This window comes from Bos mutus, chromosome 13 (assembly GCF_027580195.1).
Source record: "Bos mutus isolate GX-2022 chromosome 13, NWIPB_WYAK_1.1, whole genome shotgun sequence".
Lineage (NCBI taxonomy): Eukaryota > Metazoa > Chordata > Mammalia > Artiodactyla > Bovidae > Bos > Bos mutus.
Window position 1 is genome coordinate 21,426,203 of NC_091629.1, and position 21,934 is coordinate 21,448,136.

The 21,934-nt window shown below is 47.0% G+C and overlaps 1 protein-coding gene across 7 annotated transcripts in view; it reads right to left on the bottom strand.

Annotated features, from left to right (window-relative positions):
* EYA2 (EYA transcriptional coactivator and phosphatase 2) overlaps positions 1–21,934 on the bottom strand; it is a 266,855-nt gene that overhangs the window by 104,563 nt on the left and 140,358 nt on the right. The window lies entirely within an intron of this gene.

Here is a 21,934-nt window from a genome sequence, read left to right on the forward strand (position 1 = left end):
TGTTAGTTTCGGACGTACAGCAAAGTGATTCGGTTCCAATTTCTCCACATCCTCACCAATACTTATTTTCTGATTTTTAAAAAATATTGCAGCCATTCTAAAGGATGTAAGGTAGCAATGATTATGCTTTGAATTGAATGAATAAAATGACTTCTCCTTTTTGAACTTCAGTTGTCCCACCTGTAAAATGGGAATAAAAACGATACTACTACTACTGGAAAATGCTACTTAGTCAATGAATGAGTGTGGTGTCATTACCTGGTCTCCCCTGACCAGGTAAGCTGGTGGTCAGGGGAGACCTCCGAGATGACATTTGAGCTGAGTCATGAATGGTAAGAGGAAACCAGTGATGGAAATGCCTTGAGGGAAGAGACTTCACGAACACTGAGGGTGAGACTCTCCGGTAGGGATTAGCTTGACAGGTTACAGAGAAAGAAAAAGGGGTCAGTGGAGTGGGAGCCCAGAGAAAGAAGACGGGGGTTACCACCAGAACAGCAGTCAACTTGTGTGTGTCAGGGCTCCTCATGGGGGAAGTGAGCAGAGGAAAATTAAGTCTCGTGCTCAAGGCAGCCTGGATAGTGAGTGACAGCCTCGGGCGCTGGAATCCAGGCAGTCTGGCTCAAGTCTGCTTTTCCAACATGGCTCTATACTGCCAGGGCTTCCCTGGTGGCTCAGATAGTAAAGAATCGGCCTGCAATGCAAGAGACCTCGATTTGATCCCTGGGTCAGGAAGATCCCCTGGAGAAGGAATGGCAACCCACTCCAGCATTCTTGCCTGGAGAATTCCATGGACAGAGGAGCCAGGCGGGCTACAGTCCATGGGGTCACAAAGAGTCAGACACGACTGAGTGACTGAGCACACACACTGTACTGCCAAAGCGGTTTCTTTTTAGAACTGTTTTTGGGGCACACTGTATAAAATCCCTCCACTGTCAATGTTGGCTCAGTGATTTTTAAAGTAAATTGCTTTACTGTACAGCTGTCACCACGATGAAGTTTTAGAACATTTCCATTGGCTTCAAAGAACCCTCATGCCTGTTTGCAGTCAACCTCTTCTCCCATCCTCAGCCTCAGGCAGCTCTTTTTGATTATAGCCATTCTAGTAGATGTGTCCCTGGAGTGGGAAATGGCAGCCCACTCCAGTATTCTCGCCTGGAAAACTCCATGGCCAGAGGAGTCTGGTGGGCTTCAGTCCATGGGGTTGCAAAGAGTCAGAAACGATTGAGCAGCTGAGCAGTAGATGTGTAGTGGTCTCTCATTTTGGCTTTAAGTAGCATTTCTCTAATGACTGATCAAGTTGGGCACCTTTTTATGTACTTATTAGTCATTCAGGTATCTTTTTTGATGAAGATTCATTCAAATTTTTTTCCCACTAAAAAAAAGTTAGGGTGTTCTCTTAACACTGATTTGTAAGAGTTCTTTATATACTCTGGACACAGGTTCTTTATCAGACATATGATTTGCAAATATTATCCCCCAGTCCTGTCTCTTAATTTTTCTAATGGTGTTGCTTGAAAACCAAAGCAAAAGTTTTAAAGTTACTAATATTTTTTATAAATCTTGTTTTTGCTGCCTAACTCAAGGTCATAAAGACTCTTTCTAATATTTTCTTTTAGAAATTCTAGAGTTGAAGGCCTTACGTTTAGGTCTATGACCTAATGTAAGTGAGTTTTTGTGTACTGTGTGAGATAAGGGCCTAAATTAATCTTTCTGCACATGGCTACCCAGTTATTCCAACAGTCTATCCTTTCCCTCATTAAATCACTTGGCACCTTTGTCAAAAATTGACAACGTGAGAGTTTATTTATGGGCTCTCTATTCTCTTCCACTGACCTATCCGTTCTGCACAAATTCCATCCAGTCTTGATTACTGTAGCTTTATATGAAGTTTTGAAACCAGCTAGTGTAAGTTCTCCAACTGGGTTTTTCTTTTCCAAGATTGTTTCGCCTTCTCAGTATAACCTTGACATTTACATATCAATTTTAGAATAAGCTTGACAATTTCTATTGGCGAGAACAAAGTGGCACGACATTATTCAAGAGTATCAACTCAGAAATCTATATCCAGAGGAAACATCCTTCAGAAATGGGGGAAATCAACACATTCTCAAAATGAGGGAGAACCAAGAGAACTTGTCACAATAGATCTCCCCTGAAATAAGGGCTACAGAAAGTTCTTAAAAGAGACAAGAAATTTTAAAAACTGGGCGGGGGGAGGTAGGGGAGAAAAGGAACCCTGAAACATCAGGCAGGAAGAAAGAAAAAGAGTAAAAATATGGGCAAGTAAAATCTCTTTTCCAAGAGGTTATAACACTAACTCAATATACCATTAGATTCATAACAGTTTGCTGTTAAACTTGTTTTATAACTATATAAAACACTGAAATGGTTCCAAAGTCAGATCGACAAAATAAACTAACCATATCCTTATCCAGGGCTTTCCCAGGTGGCTCAGTGGTAAAGAATCCTCCTGCCAATGCAGGAGATGTGGGTTTGATCCCTGGTCCAGAAAGATCCCCTGGAGTAGCAGGAAATGATAACCCACCCCAGTATTATTGCCTGGGAAATCCCATGGACAGAGGGCCTGGTTGGGTACAGTCCATGGGGTCACAAAAGAGTTGGACAGGACTTAGCAACTGAACAACACCACTCTTATCCAGAGGTGAGGGGAATGTGTCCCAAGCACTGGTAAGGTGGGAGAGAAGTAAACTGCCAGAAAGTGATTTCACTAGGAGCTTGGGGGGCACAGGGAAGGGTTCTGAAATGCCAACTGGGAGGTGTGGAGTCAGGGAGGGCTTCCTGGAGGAAATGACAACTAAACTAGTCTCTGAAGGATGAGTAGGAGTGAGCTGCATGAAGAGAGCACGAACCAGGAACACCAGCACACGTGGGCATCTGCTTCAGATCTTCATTCCACGGAGGCTTATCTGAGACCCAGAAACCAGAGAATGTGTCCACACTAATACAGCATGATATGCTGGAATCCCATTCTCTCCTCCATGGCCTGTCAGGACACATCTGGCAGAAAGTCTAGGCCAGTCGATTTCATTCAAGGTCATTTTGGGGGTCCTGGTTACCATGGCAACCCCTCCCTGCTAAATCACAGAAACATACCTGCCTTGGGAAGTCACTTCTGGATGCGGTGCTTTCTCTCCTGATTTCTCTTTTCTTTAGTGGCAACCTTCTGAATGATGAATTGGGCGGGTTTAGAAATAAACCGGCCCACAATCTCATCCCTTGGTATTCTTTCTCCCAAACGGCTTCTTGTTTGTTTATATTTTATGACCCAGGGGCATGAGAAGAATGGGCAGCTGAACAAACCGCAGCATGCCGAGGGCAGTCCCCGAGTCCCCGCAGTGAGAGAGCCCTCCCATGCCAGAGAGGACGCAGGAGGAAGGGGGCACACAGCCCCAGATGCCTCATGCCACATATGTGGTCTGCAAATGGACCCACCTGGAGCTGGAATGTTAAACACTGACCTCTCGCCTCCATTTGGCTGGTGGAAGGCCTGGGGAGGGCAAGGATGAGAAGAGGAAAAACATCTTCTCTTAAGGGGACGATGGTGGCGGATCCTGCTTTGGGGTCCCCTCCACTATCCCTTTATTCCTTCTCTCTCATATTAAGAGAATCTCTGCTTTCAAGCTGCGCGCATGGCCGATTAGAGTAAGCCCCGTGGCCCAGCTTCCCCTGTGACTGGTGTGGTCATGTGATGAGCTCCAGGGAAGGGAAGAGGGCTAAGTTACTGTGTGCAGCTTCCTAGTCGTGCCCTCAAAGGGCAGAGGTGGGTTCTTCCTTGCCTGGAATGGAGCTATGTTGGATCACAAAACTGAGGAACCAGACATAGGAGCTTGGAACCCCGCCATATGCGCAGACCAGAACCGCCACATCAGTTTGGACTTTGAGGAGAGAAAGAAATGCCCTTCTTTCTTGCTGAAGACATTGCTATTCTGCGTGTCATATCGGAGAACTGCTTTATTTTTTTGACTGGTTGGTTTTCTTGGATTTTAAGTAAAAGTTGATTCTTACTGCCTGGCTCAGTAAAACAGTTTTTAAGTGAATGGTCATTCATTTATTGAATAATCGTTTCCCAGTGATGTACCAAATACTACTGTGTCTATGACTTTTCTAGTATCATACAATGGGCAAGGGTTGACGCTGATATTCAGAGAGGACAGACAGAAGACCACTGAGTGAAGAGATACGCAAGGAGTTGAGATAACTCCAGACAGACCAAAACACAGTGATGTGTGAACGCTGGCTTTTAAATGCTAACGCTTTGGGGAAGAAGATGCGGCAATTCATGGTGGGATCGTCCTGAACTGGTCCACACCCTGCTCAAGGAGACGAGTCTCTGATCACGGGCATGGATTTGGGGGCACGATGGAGCTGCTGTGAAAGTTTCTCACTCCAGTTTCGTATGTGTTTGTTCCTGCTAGCCAGCAGGCTTGTGGGCTGATCCCACTTGGCAGGCCAACTAAGAATGAGGGTGAAGTAGGTAAAACGGCTTAGTAAGAAATAGGAAGAAAGAAGGCTTTTCTCAAGTGGGGGATGCAATTCTCCTGGCTAGAGAAGTGGGACAGAGCAAGAGGGAGGGAAAAGAGTGAGAGGAGGCGAGTGAGGACGAGCAGGAGTCGTGGGGCAGAGGGATTCCATTCTCTGCACCCGCATGTAGCTGCTGAGAAAGCAGCAAGACGCTCAGGTCATGGGGAACACATGTACACCCAGGGCTGATTCATGTCATTGTATGGCAAAACCCACTGCAGTATTGTAAAGTAATTAGCTTCCAATTAAAATTAAAAAAAAAAAAAAAAAAAAAAGACCCTCAAGTCAGAAGTGGCCGTGTGTGCTGCGGCTAAGACAGGAAGCCCTCAGAACCTTACAGGGAGGAGAGGGAAGGAGCTGGTGCAGACAGTGATAAATGGTGACTGACATGCAGTTTCAGGGTCAGGGAATGATGAGGGTGGTGGGGATTGTGTCAAACTAGAATGTATAGTTTCTATCTAAGGGGGCAGCAGCTTGGAGCAGACACTATTTGGCTCTCCAGGAGGAACTCCCAATTCCTTTCCCCCCAGCAGCTTCAAGATGGCCATGTAATCTAGCTCTGGTCAAGGGGGCTTCTGGGAGAGACTTTTGTTCCTCTGCTGGATCCTCCCTTGGATTATGTAAGGATGTAATGTCTGGAGTTACAGCAGCCATCTTGGGACATGAGGTCACAACCATAAAAACAAAAGGTCCACTGGCTGAGGCAGAAGGAGTAAAAAGATGAAAAGAACTTGGTCCTCGAAGATAAAAAATTGAGCTGACAAACAACCTTGGGGGTCCGGACTTCTGGCTAAATGCCCAATAAATACCATTATGGTGTAAGCTGATGTTAATTGAGCTTTTTGTTCCTTGCAGACCAAAGCATTCTTAACTGATACAATACTACTCAGCTCCAGCTTACCTGTGTCACCTAGAAATGTGAGTCTAAAGTAGCCAGGGCATCTGATTTTTCCAAACAAGTCAGAAATCTGGATTTGTATAAAATGTTCCAATTTTAAAGTGTACGCAATAAATACAAAGTAGTCAGACAAAACAAACAAAAAACAAAAAAAATTAAAAACATGGTCACATGGTGGATGTGGCCAATGGGTTTCCAGTTTGTGACCTGTGGTCTAGGAAGACAGAACAATAGAAGATTCCTGTGTCCACAATGTAGCACAGACACAGCAATGAAGAGCCCCAGACCCAAAAAGGCTACATGGGCCAAGAAATGAATGATTTGGCAGCAGCCTGGGCCCCAGTAAGGGAAGACAGGATGAGCCCCCAACCCCACAACACACTGGGTAAGATGCCAGAACTACAGCCAACATTTTGGAGAGTTTGGGAAAGCCCCAGACAAAACTTTCCCATCGGTTCAGGGAAATGGTGGCTCCAAAGAGAAATCACATTGAAATACTGAAAATAAAATCAGTTCTATTTTGTACCCCCTTGAGCGCACAGATTGAGATTTATACCTAGACGAGGGACTGAGGAATTAGTCATGTCCCTGGAACTGTACTTACATCAATGTCAGGGAACCTGTGCGGCTAGCATCTCACTGCCCCCCATCCCCCGCCTTTGTCATCATGCAAAACGTTAAGTGCTGAGGAGTTAATTCACGTTCTTTGCACATTTTCCATTCCAGTGTGTCTGTGTGTATCCTTTGTTTCTGTGTTCTTACAAATGGTGCACTAGCGTTTTGCGGGCAAATATATAATTCCCTGGTAGCTGAGATGTAAAGAATATACCTGCAATGCAGGAGTCTCGGGTTCAATCCATGGGTCAGGAAGATCCCCTGCAGAAGGGAATGGCTACCCACTCCAGTATTCTTGCCTGGAGAATCCCATGGACAGAGAAGCCTGGCAGGCTACAGTCCCTGGGGTGTCAAAGAGTCAGACACGACTGAGCGACTAACACCACCATTCATTTATATGTAGTTCCGGTAAATTTTGTGCATTACATTTCTTATGGTTTCTTAGCTTTTTTCATCCAGCATTAGGTTCTTTTTTTTCCCTGAAGTACCTTTACTGGTATCTTTTCACATCGCTCATTAAAAATCTACGTTCCATATTTCTTGCATGAATCCCCTGAAAGTTCCAGACCTGGCCAAAATATTTTTAAGTACACAGCTGATTTCTACATTACGTACTTAATATTCATACATTTGTTATTTGTTTTGCACATGTCTATGGTTTTACTGCTTTCAAGACAAAAGTCACATATACAAATGCAGACTAATCAAAACATAAAAGTCAACCATTGTCTAGAACGAGGTACACGCGTCTGTATCAGAAAGCAAAACTGAAGTTGAAACTAACCTGTGTTGCTTATAAGATGTGAGACAAAAAGCACAAGTTGGAAAGTGTATGACATCTTTTCGGAGTGGGATGCCTCTGTGTCTGTGTTTGCCTTTTATGGTATTAACCTCTTAGTTACCGGCACTGAGTGTCAGCATTAGGTTCTTAAGACCCATCGATGCTACTGCGGGTATATCCCGCCTGCCGCCCCAGCAGCTGCCCAGCCCTCCCTGTGTGCTTTCTTCCTATCTCTTTTGTTCCCTCCTCCATCCGGGAGGGGACGTGGGATGTCTCCATCACCAACAAGGCTGCTGTGAACATCGTTGGACCTCTCCCTCGTGGTCTGTGTGTGAATTTCCTTGGGATGTACTCCTGCAAGCTGGGCTGCTAGGTCCCAAGGCCGAACAGACTGAGTTTCCCTAAGGACTGAGTGAGCGCTCTTGGCACAGCTACTGGCAGTGCTGGTGGGTCCCCTGTCCTCGAGTCCCCACCAGCGGTTGGCATAACCCCACTTGCTAATCTCTGCTATCCAATTAGGACATCTCATTTATTGTCCTGAATTCGCATTTCTCTGATGACTGGGTGACTCTGCACATCCCTTCTTGGGCTTGTTGCCTTCTGGATTTCCTTTTTTTTTTTTTTTAAGATTTTTTTGATGTGGACCCTTCTGAAATTTTTATCGAATTTGTCGCAATATTATTTCCATTTCATGTTTTGGTTTTTTGGCTGCCAGGCGTGTAGGAACTTAGATCCCCAACCAGGGATGGAACCCACACCCCCTGCTTTGGAAGGTGAAGTCTTAACGACCAGGCCAGCAGGGAAGTCCCTGGATTCCCACTTTTTAAGGAGATGGTGACAGTTGTCAATGAAAACCTCTCCTCCCTCTCAAGCTCGGCTTTAACTTAATCTAAGCCCTGAGGAGCCTCAGTTACCAGCATTAGCTGTTGTACTACTACGGGTAATGGTCTCCGTTTATTGAACACTTATTACCTTCCCCAGGGCTGGTCGTTTTACACACATTATCTTGTTGTGTCTCCACTACGCACCAGAGGAGGGAGGTTCTATCTGTAGGTGACAGGGCAGGGTTCAAGCCCAGGTCAGCCTGACTCCAGAGCTCCAGCCCCAGCCTGTGTGCAGCTCAGCCTTCCAAGCAGCTGTGGGAAGGCCACAGGTTCTTTAGGCCCTCCTGATTTCACTGTCACCCGCATGTCTGACCTGCCATCCCAGGCAAAGGAAATCTCACGGAGAGTCCCAATGCACAAGCACCCTCTCATCAATGTTACTTGCTCTGGAATCTATCTTACAATTTCCTTCCCTGTAACAAAGGAACTTACTCTACTGGGTCCACAATGACACTCAAAAACTAGATTCCCACTTGCCACAACTAAAGATTGCACTTGCTGCAACTAACTAACTGTTTTAAAAGATGCTTTAAAAAAACCCCATCCCTCCACCCCCAACAGGTGCTCATTCATTCATTAAGTCTGACTGCTGCCAGTACTAGAATAAGATTGATGAAACCATACCAGGACTGCAAGCGAGAAAACTCTGGATATGCAGTTGGGGGTGATATACAAAGTCATCAGCAGATAATGTACCACAGAGAAAAACCACAGGTAGAGAGAGGTGAGCCTGTTATAGAAACCCAGCCACTCAAGCATCCCATCCATGGCCCAGGTTCAAATCACACAGCTCTTTTTCAGGGCGATTTTCTGCTTCTTTTCTTTACCCAGGATCCAGTGACCGCAAAGACCTGGTAAGCCCTGGCCCAGCCCTTTTCCTACTGTGTCCACTCACCCAGACATTCACTCATTTATTCAATAAATATTTGCTCAGTGCCTCCTATGTGCCAAGATTTCTATCTTGAGAGAGAGCTGGGTCCTGTCTTCTTGGATCTGAGAGCCTGGAAGGGGTGGATGACAACAGTGAATTCAGATGTAACTGATTACTTTGCCCTCGTGACTGTGCACAAGTCTCAGTTTTCCTAAGCCTCAGTTTTATCACCTGAATAGTGGAACTGTGCACAGTTTACTTCTATGATTTATTATGAGGATTCTGTGAGATAAGGCTTATGAGAGGCAGAGCCCAGCACAGAGTAAGTGTTCAGTAACTAGGAGTGAGCTTATGATCCTCTCTGGGTTCATAATTACCGCTGGAGGTGTCAACAAAGAGAGTATTTCATTGATCTACCATTTTAAAAATTTTCATGGAAGTAAAAACATCCAGGAAGTTTGGAAAAAGAAAAAAAATAAAACAATTTGGATAGGGCCAAACACAGATCCCAAATGAAAACAGAGGATTCTGGGGTGGGCCCGCACTGAGCTCTCGGCTCTGAGACCCACTCGTGGTCCGTAGACAGGAAGGGAGGCGCCCAAGTCTGTCTTGCTGATACCGAGTCGTCAAGCCCATTTTGCCATCTTAAAACAAATCCAAACACACCCCCGGAGCTTGTCCTCTCGCATCTTTGCTCCACGTGGAGTCCAGCCCACATCTGCGTTTAATCAAATCAGTTGCTAAATGTCACAATGGCCTCATTCACAGGTAGCATAAAGCATATTTAACTGGTAATAAAACAATCCGCATTCCTGAGAATGCCTTTTCAGATCGGCTGCCCTGTCACTGCGTCTCTGCCACACGAGTCGGAATAAAGCTGGGGCAGAGGCGGGGGAGGTGGGGGCGCCAAGAGGGGCGAGGATACTGTCGGGGAGCCAGCGATCACAGGCAGGGCCACACGTGCTGCTGCGGGAAGACGTCCAAGGCGCTCGGTGAGAAAGGCAAGAGGCAGGATGGTGAGGCTGCCCCGAGCAAACACGCCGGCGAAACATGGAAATCTGTTCCTTTCAGTTACGTAGAAAGATTGATAAACTGGGTGGGCGTCTTAGAGGAGATGGTAGGTGTGCAGGAGCTCAATGGATGAGACAGAACCAGCCCAACCAGTGAAGGGCTGGCGAAAGGTCATTCCAGGTTGGGGGTATCAGCACAATGTAAAGGCCCTGAGATGGGAAGAACAAAAGGGAAGCCAGTGTGAGCTGAAATGGAAGAAGGGCTTAGGGGGCCGTATGCATGATGTGGTCTGAAAGGCTCTTCAGGCGCCCACCCAGGCCAGGCTTGGCCGGGGGCAGCTATGGCTAGGCACCGGCATTTATTTCTGATTGCAACAGGAAACCCCAGCAGGACTTTCACGCAGGGGAATGGCATGATCTGATACAACTCGGGAAAGGACTGACTGTGTGACTTCTCTGCTCAGTGTGGTAGAAAGACATCAGGAGGTAATAATGGATGCCAAGGCCAAACACGCAATTCTTCCTGCCAAGCAGCTCCTCGAGAGAGACTCTTGAGAATGGGAACCTATAAAGACCAGAGATTCTTTTTTTTTTTTTTAAATACTTATTTATGTATGTATGTATTTGGTCTTAGTCACGGCACATGGGATCTTTAGTTGCGGCATGTGGGATGTAGTTCCGCCGCCAGGGACTGAACCTGGGCCCCCGGCACTGGGAGTGTAGAAGTCTTAGCCACTGGACCCCCAGGGTAGTCCCAAGATCAGAGAAATGTATGCTGATGTCAAGTGCCTAGGGAGGGCATTAAGGTTAGACAGGCCTTATATTGCCCTGGTGGAAATTTGACAAGAATGGAGTGTGTGAGCCAGCCTGGATCGATTACTGTATCACATTCCCCCGAGCACAATGACTGCTTTAGGGATGTGCCTCTGAACCACGCAGGTCCAAATGACAGGGAATCTCAAGGTATTAGATCGTAAACCAGCTGAGCTGGTGCAGCCACTTGGTGACCATGAGGGCCCTTGGCATTTACATGACTGCCCTCCTCCAAAAAGAAATAACATACCCATTTTTCACTGAGTAGATATGCAAAAAAGTCTGCTGAAACATCAGATGAAATGATTGAATCATCATCTTTGATGCTCTCCCCACCTCATAGATTTAAATGCCATCACCGATTTCTATGAATACGGCCTCTTAAATACCCTGCAAGTCTATCCATTTTTCTTCATCTCCACCACCACCACCTCCACACCTCTATCATCTCTTTGCCCAAGAATGCATAGTCTCTTCATGGATTTTCCTGTACCCACCCAGGTCCTGGTTCAGTTCCTTATCCTCAAGGCCCACTCTGCTCCAGATCAGTACAGCCTCCCTGGGTTCCCGTTGTATTTACAACCCTTCACTACATCCACAGGCCTGCTGTGACCTGCGTCTTCTCTAACCTCACGGAGCCCACCTTTCTGCCCTGCTGTGGGATGAACTGTGCTCCCTGAAAAGATCTATTCAAGTCCTAGCTCCAGGATCTATGAACATGACCTTATCTGGAAACAGGGTCTTGGCAGATATAATCAAGTTAAGATGAGGTCATTCTGGATTAGGCAGGCCCTGATCCAATGACGGGCTTCCTAGGTGGTGCAGTGGTAAAGAATCTGCCTGCCAATGCAGGAGACGTGGGTTCGATCCCTGGATCAAGAAGATCTCCTGGAGAAGCAAATGGCAACCCGCTCTAGTACTCTTGCCCTGGAAATTCCATGGACAGAGGAGCCTGGTGGACTACAGTCCACGGAGCTGCAAAGCATCCAGTAGGGCTGAGAGACTGAGTACACAACACATGATCCAGTGACTCGTGTCCTCACGAGAAGAGAGGACTCGACACAGGCAGGCAGAGGGAAGAAGGCCCTATGAGGACAGAGGCAGAGACCCGAGTGCTGTGTTTCCAAGCCCAGGAAGGCCAAGGATGGCCGGCGACCACCAGAAGCTGGGGGCGGGGCAAGAGACAGATTCTCTCTCAGAACCTGCAGACGGATCCAACCCTGCACACACCTTGATATTGGACTTCTGGCCTCCAGAATTGTAGGACTTGGTTACTGCAGTCCTAGCAAACCAGGACACCTCCGCTTGGCCTCCTTCCAGTTTCCTCGCTGTTTAGAACATCATTTTGAGACGTCTATGTTTGCCCCTCCCTCCGCCTGGAATACCTGCTTATAGCCCAAATGTTAGTGTGCACACGAATCATCCAGAGATCCTGTGAAAAAATAGACTCTGTAGGTTCTGGGTGAGCCCTGAGGTTTCTAACCCTCTCCCAGGTGATGCTGGGGCTGCAGGCCTGGTGGTCCCGCCCGGAGGTCCTGCCCCCTCTCCATGGGGCTGCCTCCTTCGTCAGCCCCAACTTCGATGGGACATTCTGACCCTGCCAGCTAAAGCAGTCCCCACTGCCCCAGCCACTCCAGCCACTCCTCGCACACTACCCTGGTTTCAATTTTTTCTTTTGGTAGCACTTGCAGCCTCTGAAATCATCTTTACATCTTTGGATATACACGTATTGTCTATCTCATTCTCACTTGGATGTAGGCTCTCTGAGTGCGGGTACTTGGTCTTTTATTCACTGTATTATGCTTGGTTTCTAGAAGAGTAGGTGGTACATGATGGGCTCTCTGGAAATAATTTTTGGAAAAAAAAAACAAAAGAAGGAAGGCTTTGTTTTGGGCACCATTTTCAGCTCCTAGCACCATATGCGGCACATTACATTCAACAGCTATTTATTGAATGAATTAAAAAAGTGAAGGAATTGACTGGGATAACTTATTATTGAGCACATATTAGTACTATGTACCAGGAACTACATTAAGTCCCTCATTTTAATTTTCCTAGTTTATCCCACCTCTGACAAGGAGAACGGAACAAAGGGGGCTCGGGGTGATCTCTTTTCAATCATTCCACCCGTGTTTACTGAGCACCCACTGTGTGCCAGTCTGTCCTAAGCACAAAGGACCCAGCAGTGAATAAGATAACGGAAAGAAACCGCTGTCTCCGTGGCGCTGACCTCCTAGTGGGGAGGGGCTGGAAGTGAATAAACATGTCAAATAACGTGTTAGATGGTGACAGGTGCTGGAGCCAGCCAAAGCGAGGACGGGAGCTAGGGAACACTGGGATACAGGGTGGGTGGTCAGGGAAGGCTCTGCATTTTAGTAAAGCCTCGCAGAAGGCGAGAGAGCCACACCCACAGGGGTTACACCACTTGCCATTTATAACTCAGAGATTATAAGTGGCAGGGCTAGGGATTGGAACCCAGGACTGCCCGACTCTGGGCCCTGCTGTTCTCCATCTCAACAACCTCCAAGCTGCTGGAATTTCCACCCCCGACCCTGGAAGGTTCATTAAGTTTCAGTGTATGACTGATTGAACCTAGTGAAAATTTCTTCCTTCTAGGGTGCCCCTAGCTGCTGGATCTGTTCCATGGGGTTCTGATGCCCCAACAGTACACAGCTGCCTGCAGAGCTGTTTTGATCATGCTCTGCGATGCCAGCCACAGGCCCCAAGGCCAGTCTGCCGTGGGGAAGCCCTGCAGAACGTGTTTTTATAATCTCCCGGCAGCCAGCGCTCAGCAACCAGGGGAAATTCTACTGGAGGGGCCAGGGGCTCGCCCTGGGGCAGACAGAGGCCAACATCTGGTTCGTGACAGGGTGGCCATCCAAAAACCAAAGAACAGCCTCCGGTCTAAAGTTTCTTGGCAGTAAAGACAACCTTCTCCAAATTGATACTTTTTCAAATAGAGAGGTCAAGTGCTCACCAAAATGACCGCCCACAGCCATCCTCGAATGCTTCATAAGCTCACAAATCCTACATCTGTCCAACTTGAGGGGGTGCAGAGAGCCTCGTAAAACGGTGCATCCCTCTCAGGTACCCTTTACGGGAGTATGGGGCTGGGTCTCCCTGAATGCGTCGTTCCTCTGCTTACAAAGCTGCCTCTTTCAAGTGTTTACCATTAGGACTAAGGTTGCTTCCGCAGACCTGTAAATTCCAAGTGGGTCCATCTAATGCACCCCAGGAGGATGTGGCAATACCTTACGTAAAGGCCACGGTTTCCCTTAAGATGTCTCCCACTTCTAGATCAAAGCCGACTGTCCTGGGTCCTAAGAGCCATAATTCACTCCCTGCCCTAAAACCTCACGTGGCTTTTAAAGATCTGATGGTCCAAGCAGCTGCAGACCTTGGCTTTCATCTCTGCTGGATTTATTTCCCCTTCTCTGGTCAGCTCTTCCAATCTCTGTACCTTCAATGGTTTCCAAAGTCCCAGAACTTGGGTGTCGTCCTTCCCCACTCCTGCCATCACTCGTGGGTGTTTTTAAGTCTGTCTTAAAACTCAGAGGGGCGTTCACACACACAAAGCAAATCCTACGTACTAGGTCAGTGTGCAGGCTGGATGAGGTCTACTGACGAGTTGCTCTGCATATTTTCTGTTTATTTTGTATTTTCCCTTCTCTCTGCAGAAGGAAAGCATTTAAACCAAGGGGTTATAGGGCATGGACTCTGCTGATCAAGGTTAACATCACGGGTAATAAGACTGATACCATGTAGCCCTGATAAGAGGCAAGGAGGGCACAGCATCACGTGTGTGGTCTCCTTGTCCCAAATGCACAACCTCAATCTAACCTTGAGAAAACATGAGACAAACCCAACTGAGGGACTTCTGACAAAAATGCTTGACGAGTATTCATCAAAGTGTCAAGGCCTTGAAAGGCTGAAGGTTTGTCAGAGATAGGGGACCAGGAGGGACCAAATAACTAAATGTGACCTGGGATACTGGAACAGAAAATGGAAATTTGTGGGGAAACTGGTAAATTTCGTGTTAGGTCTGTAGTGCAGCTGGAAGCACCGTGCCCCAGTTAATTTCCTGGTTTCAATCACTGTACTACGGTTCCAGAAAACTCACACTGGGGGCAGCTGAGTGAAGGGTGCATAGGGACACTCTGTCCCACCTGTGCAACTCTCCTCCTAGAAGTCTTAACTCACTTTGAAATAAAAAGTTAAAAAAAGAAAAAGGACAAATTCTGATGGAGTTTGAATTGGATACTTACTGGCTAGGTGACCCAGTGCAAATTAAGTAACCCCTCTGTGCCTCAACTTCTCCATCTGTAAAATGGGTATTGAGATAGTAGCCACCTGACAAGGTTACTGTAAAAATTAAATGAATAAACATGTGTACTGTGTTGCGAATGGGATCTGGTTCTGAAATGCCGTAACCATTGTCATCTGCTGTTAGTATCATTAATCTCATCACTCTCATTTCTGCTATTTCTCTTTTGTTGGGAGAGAATGGGGTGAAACAAATATAGCAATTCAGTGTTCTCTGTCAGCTTATCAACCTGGACATTTCATAGTATCTGCCATGTAACTGTGGCATGAGGATTTAAAAACGCACACAGGACTTTCCTGGAGATCCAGTAGTTAAGACTCCATGCTTCCTCCAATGCAGGGGAAGCGGGTTCAACCCCTGGTTGGGGAACTAAAATCCCATATGCTGCATGGCACAGCCAAAAAATTAAAAAATAAAACTGACAGAAGTTATTAATTTCATATAACCCAGATTTTGCTTTTTTTTTTTTTTTCAAAAAAAGGATGGGAGCTCTGGAAAATTGGGCTCACTTTCTGCCATGCCATCACACATTCCAAATGAGGAGCGTCTGCTGCTTTTAGATGAGAATGTGCTCTCCATGTGCCCACACTCCCCTCCCCTCCCTATTGCCTTCCCACCACTAAGGATAAATCCTACCATCCTTGACTTGATAACTTTTCTACAGTTAAAATGTTTTTTTGTGTGTGTATCTGTGGTTGGCTGAGTAAACAACACCAAAAATACCAATGTCCTAACCCCCAGAACCTGTGAATATGTTACTTTAAATGGCAAAATGGACTTTTCTGATGTGATGTCGGATCTTAAGATGGACAGATTATTTTTAATTAGCCAAGTGAGCCCAATGTAATCACAAGGGTCTAATAAGAGGGAGGCAAGAAGGTCTGCTAAGAGAGGAGATAAAACAATGGAAACCAATGTTGGAATGATGCAATGTGAAGGTGGAGGAAGGGGCTGCAAGAAAGGAATGCGGGCAGCCTCTAGAAGCTAGAAAGGCCGACAGAATGGATTCTCCCCTGGAGCCTCCAGAAGGAATGCAGCCCTGCTGACACCTTTGCTTTCAGAATTCTGACCTTGAAGACAAAAAGATAACGAATTAAAAAATATATATTTTTGGCCGTGTCACACAGTATGCAGGCTCTTATTTCCCTGACCAAGGATCAAACCCACACCTCCTGCATTGGAAGCACAGAGTCTTAACCACTGGACCGGCAGGGAAGTCCCAAGAGAACGATTGTGTTATTTTAAGACACTGCTGCTACTGCTGCTAAGTCGCTTCAGTCCGGCTCTGTGCAATCCCATAGACAGCAGCCCACCAGGCTCCCCAGTCCCTGGGATTCTGCAGGCAAGAACACTGGAGTGGGTTGCCATTTCCTTCTCCAATGCATGAAAGTGAAAAGTGAAAGTGAAGGTGCTCAGTTGTGTCCGAGTCTTCGCGACCCCATGGACTGCAGGCTACCAGGCTTCTCTATCCATGGGATTTTCCAGGCACAAGTACTGGAGTGGGGTGCCATCGCCTTCTCCATTTTAAGACACTAAATTTGGGCAATTTTTTGTAGCACCAATAGAACACTAATAGTACTCCTGTCTCCAACAAAAATAAGAGCGAAAAATGCGGCAGAGGCCAATTTCTCTTAGGCTCTGTCCACTTTACTCACTCGTGTGACCCGCCCTGTTCCTGTGGCCATTCGTGTTTGCTGCCCCGGGACCCGGGAGCCTTATTCATTCATTCATGCAAGCGTGCATGCACGTCTTGTAATTATTCACTGAAGACACAATGGAGAAAAAGACACAGACTCGGCCCTTAAGAATCTTACAGTCTAAGTGAATATTTGAGGGGATTAAACACAACATTTAAGCTTCAAAAAGCGAAAAATCGTATGAGAAATGTGCAAACAAGAAAAACAAAAAAACACAAAGGACTTCCCTGTTGTTCCGGTGGGCTAAGGCTCTGCTCTCAATGCAGGGGCCCTGGGTTTGATCCCTGGTCAGGGAACTAGATCCCACAGGCCACAACTAAGAGTTTGCATACTGAAACGAAGACTGAAGATCTCAGGGGCTGCAACGAAGACTGCTCACAGCCAAAAAAAAAAAAAGTATGAAAATACACAAAATTTTAGAAAATCGGACAAGTTGCCTCAATGTCATCTAAGTTCTGTCCTCACAATAACCCGGAGGAAACAGATATCATACCCATGGTGACCATCTCAAAAGGAAGGAAAGTGAAGCTCAGGGAAGTTAAGTAACAGATTGAAAGTTGCACAGCTGGTAAGTGGCTAGCTATCTCCAAGAGGAGCCTGTCTTTGTTCTATGTTTCCAAGAGGTGCTCAAATCTGTCAGAGCTTCCCCCGAGGAGCACACCAAGCTGTTGAACTCTTGAACTCAAATCTTACCGGCCTGCTCTTAAGCAGTGGCACATGTTACGGTGATTAACCTGGCCCGGAGCTGGCCCTGGACTGGGCTGTTTGTGGTTGCAGCCACTTGGTGACACATTCAGAGCAGATGAAACGCTGGTCCAGAAAAAGCAGATCAGCACTAACTCCACACTTGGCTGGGAGGATTTGGCTCCTAGCCACTCGAAACACCAGGCTGCCGTCAAAGCTCCTACTCTGGATGTTTACACCAAGAGGGGGCTGAGGGCTTCCCTGGTGGCTCAGAGGCAAAGAATCTGCCTGCCAATGCAGGAGATGCCGGGGATGTGGGCTCCATCCCTGGTCCAGGAGGATCCCACATGCTGGGGAACTACTAACCCCGTGCACCACAGTTATCGAGCCTGTGTACTAGGGCCCAGGAACTGCAACTACTGAAGTCTGTGGTCCTTAGAGCCCGGGCTTTGCAACATGAAAAGCCACTGCAATGAGAAGCCCATGTACTGCAACTAGAGACTAGCCTCTGCTTCCTTATCTAGAGAAAAGGCCATGCAGCAATGAAGACCTAGCCCAGCCAAAATAAATAAATTCTTAAAGTAGAAAAAAAAAAAAAGAGGGTTGTGAATGCCAGTAGGTAGCTGGAGTCAACTGCTCTGTGCAGAGATAACTTGGTCACTGTCATCCTTGGGCATACCCACATATTTCTCCCCCTAATCAGCCACGGGTGTCAGAGCCCCATTGCTGTTCAGTTGCTAAGTCATGTCCCACGCCAGGCTTCCCTGTCCTCCACTAATTCCCAGAGTTTGCTTAAGTTCACGTCTACTGAGTCAGTGATGCTGTCTAACAATCTCATCCTCTGTCACCCCCTTCTCCTTTTGTCTTCAATCTTTCCCAAGATCAGGGTCTTTTCCAATGAGTCAGCTCTTAGCATCAGTCCTTCCAATGAATATTCAGGACTGATTTCCTTTAGGATTGACTGGTTTGATCTCCTTGCAGTCCAACAGACTCTCAAGAGTCTTCTCCAGCACCACAGTTCGAAAGTATCAATTCTTCAGTGCTTAGCCTTCTTTATGGTCCAACTCTCACATCTGTACATGACTTTTGGAAAAACCACAGCTTTGACTATACAGACCTTTGTCAGCAAAGTGATGTCTTTGCTTTTTAATACGCTGTCTAGGTTTGTCATAGCTTTTCTTCCAAGAAATACGCATCCTCGAATTTCATGGCTGCAGTCACCATGCATAGTGATTTTGGAGGCCAAGAAAAGAAAATCTGTCACTATTTCTACTATCACTCAGAGCCTGATAACAGCCCCCAGATGTTTGTCCCTTCCTTCTCTCTGCAAGTCTGAGCTGGGGCCATGGCCACCCTGACATCTCCCAACATCCCTTGCAGCTAGGTTCGGCCAACTGCCTAGGAGTTGACCAGTGTCACATGAGTGTATGTGTGATGTGCAACCCCGAGGTTGTGCTCTTAAAAGGAAGGCGTGGCCCCATTGCTCCTCTCCCCACCGCCTTCCCTCTGGCTGGGCTAAGCTTGGTGTGAGCCACCCTGGGTCATGAGGTGGAGGGCGGCAACTGGGGACCGAGGAGCAGCGCGAGGGAAGGGGTCTGAGCGTTCAACTCTGCAGAGTGGCTTCCACCCAGACTGTTACATCAGAGAGAAACACACTGCTATCCTGCTGAACTGCTTTTTTAAAAAAATAGCTTTTAAAACATATTTAATTCATGTATTTGACTGTACCGGGTTTTGGCTGTGGCATGTGGGGTCTTTAGTTGAGGTCTGTGAACTCTTAGTTGCAGCATATGGGTTCTAGTTCCCCGACCACAGTTCAAACCCAGGCCCCCAGCATTGGAAGTGCACAGTCTTATCCACTGGACCACCACAGAAGTGGTGGAACCGTTTTAAAATCTGGTCTTTGTTACAGCTATGAAGGCTTCCCTCACAGCTCAGTTGGTAAAGAATCCACCTGCAATGCAGGAGACCCTGGTTTGATTCCTGGGTTGGGAAGAGCTGCTGGAGAAGGGGAAGGCTACCCAGTCCAGTTTTCTAGCCTGGAGAAATCCATGGAATGTATAGTCCCAGGGTCCCAAAGAGTTGGACACGACTGAGCGACTTTCACTTGTTACAGCAGCTGAGCTGCATACACTCCAACACTACTCCCAAACCCTCATACACCACTGATGTCAAACGAAACTCTCCAAGACAGGGGTCCTGGCAGTTTTCTGATAGAAATTCTCTTGGTCCAAAAGCGATTCCATTACTTATGTAGATGTCCAGGAGAAAAGTTGAGGAAAAGGACAGGGGCAGCCCCAGACAAAAGTTCCTTCTGATAACAAAGCCATGGGAACACTGCATTCTAGCTACTCCAGAAACTCGTGAGAAATTTTTAAGACAGAATGTGGTAGGTTGCCTTTGAATATGGCTCATAAGAATCCCTTGAATACTGTATGTAGGTGCTGATTCCTCTATCTGGTGCTGGGCCCTCTTTCCCTCCCCCTTGAATCTTGGCTGGCCTTGTGATTGCTTTGACCAATAATAACACACGGCAGACTGATGCTCTGGAACTTCCAGAGCTGGCAGTTCTGGCCTTTGCCTTCTTGGAACCCAGCCGCCATGCTGTCAGGAAGCTGACAAGACAGCTGGAGGAAGAGAGGCCCACGTGCAGGAGAATCAAAGCGCCCAGCCTAGAGTAGCACCCGCTGCCAGACGAGTGAGTACGGCCCTCCTGGGCATCTCTGCTGAATGTGGCAGCATGGTGACCCCAGGCATCACCAGAAAGAGCAGAAAAACCCCCTAGCTGAGCCCAATCAACCCCAGAAATCGTGAGGAGTAACACACTGTTGCTGTTTCAAGCCACTAAGCTTGGGGGTGGTTTGTTGCACAGCAGTAGCCAGTCCACACACAGGAGCCGTCTGGCTTTTCTCTGTATCTGCTCAGGTGCAGTTACAGCTCCTCAAAGCCCTGTGTACTCTTCTTTCACAGCACCAATCACGTCACCATCGTTTGATTAGTGTGACTATTTGTTAAGTATATTTAAGAGGTAGGAAGCGTGTACTCAAGAGGGTCTCAGACCCGAATTCAGAATTATGTTCTGTTGCTCTCTGACTGTGTGACCTTGGGGAGCTCACTTTGCCTCTCTGGGACTCAATTTGCTCATTTAAGAAATATTAGTACTTATTTAATGAGATTTTCATGAGATGAAATGAGAGGGTGTTTGTTAAACTTCCAGTATGGGATCTGGTATACAGCATGCTCTTGATTAATATTTATCGAGTGAAGCAATGAAACAGTTGATGTAACAGTTCTACAAGGGCTACCCTGGTGGCTCAGATGGTGAAGAATCCACCTGCAGTGTAGGAGACCCAGGTTTGATCCTTGGGTTGGGAAGATCCCCTGGAGGAGGAAATGGTAACCCACTCGAGTGTTCTTACCTGGAGGATTCCATGGACAGAAGAGCCTGGTGGGCTACGTCCATGAGGTCACAAATAGTCAGACCCAACTGAGCGACTAAGCGCACACACAACAGTTCTACAAATACTCGTTGTCTGAACGAACCAACTACTCAATGTCACTTTCTTGGTGAGACCTCACCTGATGGAAAGATACAGCTTGTCCCCACTGCCACACCCCAATCCTCCTGCCACTCTGTTCTTTTCTTTTCCTTTTGGCTGCACCGGGTGGCATGTGGGGGATCGAACCCAGGCCCCCTGCAATGGAAGTGCAGAGTCTTAACCACTGGACTGCCCAGGAAGTTCCCCAGCTCTGTTCTTCATTCACAGTATTTATCGCCCTACAATACAACGGACTTATTTGTTCTATCTCCTATGTTGGTTTTTACCTGTCTTTCCCACCACAAAAATAGAATTTTTAGCTGTTTTGTTCCCCGAAGCATCTCAAGTGCCTGGAACCATGCCCAGTACACAGTAGGTGTCAACAAACATTTTATGAATGAATGAATAAATGTAAGAAGTGTTCATGGGCATCCATGACTTCTGGGGACGTGTGGACACAAACATGTGGAAAGCAGACCCATTAGAAGGAGGCCCCGCACATTCAAAGCAGTCCTGACAACGATGTACGTCTGTGATGACTCGAATGTGAAGGGTACTGCCTAGGGTCATGTACCTGATGGGAAGGGGAATGCTGGCAAACAGTGCCCCGCTCTATTCAACATCAACCAAGCTCACGAACACTTTCTCAAAGCCTTCTCTCCAAGAACATGGATTTATTAATAGGTTTGTGGCGAAAAGGATCTTCTGTCTCTGGACAATGTCACTGGGATCTAGAATCTCACAGCATTGTTGAACTCTCCCTCTTGACCATTGTGAAAATGAGATGAATATGCCAAAGCTGCCCAAACGTTGTTTGGGAATGGATCAACTTCTGTGGACCCTCTCATGTGGGACGATGATGCCGATACAATAACCTTAATATGGAGCTTATAATGTGCCAGGAAAGTCACTGTGAGCATTGTATGTATCAACTCACTTAACTCTCATAATAATTCTATGAAGTGATATCATCAACAGCCCATTATTCAGGTGAGAATACTGTGGAACAGAGAGGTTAAGAAACTTTTGCGAGGCCACCCAGCTAGAAAGTGGATGGGGAAATGCTAAGGTGGGCCAGGTCGTAAAGTAACAGAGAAACTGCCTTATGAGTGCAGCACTGTGGAAAGGGTGCTGGCAGGTCACGTGAAAAATGTGGTCCACGCTCATGACCACGGGCATCTGGAAGGAGCAAGGCTGGCTCCAAGGCCACTTCCTGTCCCCGCCGTCGCAGGGAGGCACCTGACACATTCTTCCGGAGACTTCTACCTGACCTTCC